A 6000-nucleotide genomic window follows, 5' to 3' on the forward strand; every position below is an offset into this window, starting at 1 on the left:
TGGAGTCAGAACACTTGAGCTAAGGTGGCAACAGTGGGAATTCAGGTGTTGTGTTCCTTCTCTGAGTTTCAGATTTGGCTTTTTAAAATGTTTTTACTATTTCTTTCTTAAAGGATGGATAATACTGTCTTCTCTGACTCTTACAGAGCTCTTTAGAAATCAAATGTGATGATAAACATGTAAATCATTGCATGAGAAGACACTCAATCATCTGTTACTGTTCTCTTCATTGAGACATGATGACGCCAGTCACTTAGGCATCATTTGTGTCTGTGCCCTCTACTCAAAGAAAGGGACATGCCCACAGCAAGGAGAAACACAAGTGGCAAACAGCACACGCATGACATCAAGCTTTCATGAGGATGTGGAAGGGTCTTTGGGGCAGGACCCTGGTGGCTTGGCTGGCTAACTAACTTCCTAGACAGAGTTCCCCGAATCCTGAGAACAAACAGCACATTATGACAGAAATGAGAGGCATTTCCTTCCAAGGCAGTATTGTCCTATTAAAGCAAAAAGGGCAGGAAAGCTCAGAGAAGCACAGAGAACAAGTAAAAATTGGAGGACAGAGTTTAAAAGTGGGCTTACTGGATATGTTTAAAAACAAAAGTAGGACAAAACTTATAACATTAAAAGAAAAAAGTATTCCCTAAATTTATACAAATAAGGTGATCACAGCTATATATAAAAAATGCAATGCTTAGAAAAAAGCCCATGAGGAAATTGACCATATGTTGTTAAGAATAATATTAATATATGGAATGATTGTGGTTAATTGCAAGGACTAAATTTTACTGAGAATTTATCTATTTCAGATGGATTTCATATATTTTCTCGTGTATTCTTCAAAACAGCCCAGCTGAGTAAATTTCACATTCTATTTTATAGATATAGAAACTAATATTTGAAGAGGGTTTTTTTTGTTGTCATCTCTATGTCTTTTCATTCTGTTTCATTTTATAAACAGGTATTGTTTTAATTTTTAAAATGGACTAATAAATATATTATGAATCATAATTATTTCAACTTGCCATAAAGTCTAAAATTGAACAAATCATGGGGAACGCAACTTTCCTCTCTGTCCCTCCCCATTGCTGACTTCCTTCTGCAACAGCTTAGTGAATTTTTTCGTCCCTTCTGCTTTCCTTACATTTCTTTTCAGCCCTTGCAGTTTCTGGGACTGAATCCTTTCATTTAGTCCTCTGGCCACATGGTCACACTTCTGCATTCTGCAGCTTATAAGCTGCTGAAGCCGTCCTTTGAGGAACGCTGCAATGTGTTTGCAGAGTCTGTTTCTATGAAAGGACTCAGTGAGGGGGAAAATTAGAGAAGATTTCGCCTTATCCCAGTGTCCATCCTGCATCCCATCGTGGGGCTTTGTCTAAGAAGGTCCCCTGCACACGTTTGTAAAGTCCTTCTCCCAGATTTTCTGATGGTTTAGCTCAGAGAATATGCACCCTCTGTCCCTAGCCAGCCCCCAATGCCCTCCTTCCTCCCTTATCCAGACACTGTAGGTCGCTCTCACCAGCATCTCTGACTGCAGCATAGGGTGAATCACTCAATGTAACTTTAAAAATCAAAAAGTGACAGTCAATAATTTTTAACTATGTGATAAACTCTATTCTGAGTATTTTACACATAGTATTAAATTTAATCCTTTCAATGATGCTAAGTGGTAGGTACTATTATTGCCTTCATTTTAAAAATGAGGAAACTTGTCACAGAGAATGCAATTAACTCACCCAAGGCAAGACAGCTAGTAGGCAGGGGTGCTTTGATACACATTCAAGTATGTTTAATTTGGCTCTTATAAAAATATTTTCTTCACCAATACAGCAGTGAGAGGAAATGACCAGGGAAGGAAGAAGCAAACCCTCTCAACCCCACCCTCTTGATGACCAAGTATCAAGGCCAGGCTCGATGAGCCTGAGTCACAGTGGTACATCCTGTGTACTAGACGCCTATGCACCACCAGTGGAAATGAAGCTAACGTTCCTATAATTTCAATCAGAAAATTATATTTTAGTTACGGTTTTCTAACTTGATTGTATTGAGGTCTGCATGCTACTGATTCTTTGACTTATTCAATAGTTGGCCAACAGTCCTGTTTGTTCCAAGTGTGCTGGTGAAGAGTATATGTCCTCCGCCTGGTCTCAGGCCTGTATATGTCCTATAAAACAAGTCCGTGTGTATAAATTAACTCACGTTAACAATCTCTGATTGGGATTTGATGCGCTTCCTGAACAAGGCATTCATGTCCTTCATTAACTTGGAAAATCCACAGTATTTGAAGATGGTCTCACCCTCATTCTCTGATCTGTCCCACCCTGCCCCTGCTCGGACATGTGTTGGGCATAAATTGGCTCACTCGTTTTAGTGTCCGTTTTCCTCATGCTATTTTCTGTGTCACATTCTGGCTAAATGCACTCAGTTCTAGCTCCCATTCCTAATTATTTCTTCAGTTGTGCACGTTTGGGCTGTCTCGTCTGTCCATTAGTACTTTAATTGCAACGACTACATTTTTCACTTCTGCAGGTTCTGTTTGGTTCTTTTACAAAAACACCTGGCCTTTGTTAATAAGATCTTGATTCTGTCTCACTTTTTATTGTTATTCATAATTTAGAATTTTTAAAATATACTTATTTTATGATCTATAATGGTAATATTGTTATCTGATGGTCTGAGGAGTCTCAATATCTCGCTCGTTTGTTTTATGTCTGCTCCTCTCACCCTCAATGCCTTACATCTTCTATCTTGTGTGTTTTATAATAATGTTTAATTTTGAGCTCATTCACTCTGATCCCATCTGTGTGAATCCTGGAAAAACTGGGTTGAGAGTGCTCCTTTCCAGAGAAGGTTTGAGGGCCCGATCATCCTGCACCTCTGGGACATTACAAGTCCGGGACTGTGTGTGTATTAATATTTAAGCTTTGAGGATCCTGGACTTTGCAGTCAGTTGAAAACTTGAACCCCCACTGTGGCAGAACTGTGGCCTTTCACATGCTCCATGGGTCTTTGTTGAATGTAAGAAGGAGTGAAAAAAAAGAGAATGAAATAAATGCATTATTTTCATACTCTATAGAAAAATTACCAAAATTAAGCAATAATTTTTTTTAAAATCAAGAATAACTAAATGTTGTCCGGACTCTTCCAGAAGGCACATCCCTACAGGTTTTTAAAGCGCTGCAGTGTTTTGTAATTACTAAATCAGAATTTATATATTCTTCTCATTAATCACAAAACACTGGAGCTAAGTGGGAGTTCAAGGTCGTGCAGGCCACCCCTCTCACTGCACAAGCAAGGAAGGGTCACCGTGCTTCCCCGAGGCCAAGCGTTTGCCGGATTTGAATTGTTCATATTGTACATCAAATCGGAAACAGCAAAATGTGAACACATAAAAAAGCTTGAAGCTCAAATTTTCCTTATCCAGGGAGACTTTGTATCTCAGATCACCAATTAAAACCATCCTGAATACACATTTTGCTGTTTTCTCCCTGAGGGCCTCACCGTGGATGGCCTCTTCCCTCCCAAAACGTGGGAAAAATTCCAAAGCAGCACATAATGCGATCAAACAGCCCACCAACCTCAGGCTCAAGGATTTCAAAAGATTTAGCCCTAATTTACCACGGAAGCAGGGTGTTTCAATGACTCCAGAAATTTTTTATTTTATTTAATTTATTTACTGACTCCGGAGGTGCAGATCTTTTTTTTCAGTCTTGTCTCATCTTAGGAGCACAAAAAGCAATTTGAGAGCACAAGTGACTTTTCTTTTTACCAGTCTATTATCTGACAGCACTTATCAGGCAAGTCTCAGAAGGATCAATTAATCGGACAGATTTGAAGTTTGCTAATGAGCATGTTTCCCACTTGACTCTTTCTGGCTTTTACCTGCTCCAGTTTCTTTGTTTGAAAACCTCATTTCCCTAAACAAGACACCCTCTGGGCTCAAGTGGTGCAGCCATCACAAAACATTAGGTTTCCGTTAGTATTTATGTGGCTTTTCCTAGCTGGAGTGATTGTTTCTATGATTGTATCTGGAACGAGCTTCCATCTAGGCTTCAAAGGACAGCTGACAAGAGAAGGAGCCACTGTTCCAAGGCCTCGTGGGCTTAAGAAAGAAGCCCATTTGGGGGTACGGGCATGAGGAAGCCAGACGAGGAACACATGGAGACACTTTGTGAACTTCAGAGGGACGGGCAAATGAATGATACCGATAACAGGGCCAAAGCCTCTGCAAGCGAGAAGGCTCCCAAGGATTCAAGCCTCTTCTGCTAATACAGGAAAACTTTCTGAAAACCGCTCCCAAGGATGAATATGGAGTAAAACCTAACCTTGGCTCAGCAGGGATCTGGGATTGTGCCCTTCCATCCCTCACTAGTTTTGTTACCTGGAAGAGATAACTTTACCTGGAAAAGATGACTTTTCTGAGCTTCAATTTCCTCGCCTGGAAAATGAAGTGTGTTAAACCTGATGATCTCAGAGATAAACTCAAATACTGAAGCTCTGTGACTTTGGTTTCATCATTTCATAGCTGGGGAAACTGAGGCCCTGAGAACTAAATTTCTTGCCCAAACTGACATGGTCAGCAATTGGCAGAACTGAGGCCAGGCCGGGTCCCTTCACCTGTCCTGACCCCCATGTCCTGTTCCTTCCACCATGGCCTGTTCTGCAAACACAGGAGGATTTTTGTCACATTCCACAGTGAGAGAAGAAGTTTGGAGGCTGCAGGCTCTTCAGGGCTCTGAGTCCTCACACACTTGTCTTTTTGTCCCATGGTTTACATTTGTTAAATTGTCTATCAAATGTTCATGCTCTGGACAAGTCCCTTGCCTCCTGAAGGAAAGCAGAACTGAATTATTCATCTTTTCTACATAATTAAAGAGTGTCAGTGTCATGGACTGGTCCCTGCACACTGATTCTCCTGGTCAGCTCCATCTGAGGCTCCGGGGATGCTGGAGGGAACTGGGGGGGGGCGGGCAGCCCCCCTCCCCTTTCCTTCCTGGATCTGCAGAAGCCTGAGCGCAGAACCACATTCCCACCTGTGCAGTTGGCAGCGATAAAGTAGCTCCTCTCTCAGTGCTGGAATCAAGGGCTGACGGCATTAAAATGCAACAGCCACTTGATACAAACACGCAGGACATCTGGTGCATCAGGAGAGGAAATCACTTGTCTAGAAAGTCTGGATCCCAGTTCCATATGCTGTCGACTAACCAGCTGTGTGCAAATCATTGCACATCTTTGACTTTACACGTCATATCTGCGAAGTTGGACATTTGAAGTGAACAGTCTTCAGGGTTCTTTCATTGTCCAAAACAGGGTGTCTTAATGTTGGCGCTATGGAAAATTCTTTGGCTGCACAATTCTCTGTTGCGGGGGCTGCTCTGTGCAGCATCTCTAGCCTCTGCCCACTCAATGCCAGTAGCAACCCCCCAAAAATGTCTCCAGACATTGACAAATGCCCCCTGGAGGGGCCAAATATCCCCATTTTAAATCTATGATCTAAAGTAATGTAAGACTCTAATCTGTACATTTGTCGAGGTATGCTGCTACTTTTGGGTATAAACTAAAAGAAAGACAGTCCCCCAATTTTTCTTTCACTAATTTTGCCAGATTTTTATGTGGAGGGTTGGAAGCATTTTGAAAAGTTTATTGCCTGGGATATAAGAGTTATGAAGCCATTACCCACTTTAGGTAATGCCTGGATTAATTTTGTATTAATTAGCTCAAAATAATGTTGTGAGAGATTAAACTAAAGGGGCAGAACATAGAAGAGATAAATTCAGAAACTGCAAAACGTGGCAGAAATATAGTCCTTGAGTGAGCTTCTTCCCTCCTGGTGCTTTGCCGTCTCGGGCTGTTGCTCAGAGTCTCTGGATGGCCACCTTCCAAACGCCAAAACGTTATTCTCTGTTGAAGCTGCATCTTAACACGGCTTGTTCCACAAAGCCTCCAGTGATTCCTGCTCGTAGAAGTAATTCTGTTTACTTCTCTGTTCACAGGGAA

Source organism: Eulemur rufifrons, chromosome 3, assembly GCF_041146395.1.
Source record: "Eulemur rufifrons isolate Redbay chromosome 3, OSU_ERuf_1, whole genome shotgun sequence".
NCBI lineage: Eukaryota > Metazoa > Chordata > Mammalia > Primates > Lemuridae > Eulemur > Eulemur rufifrons.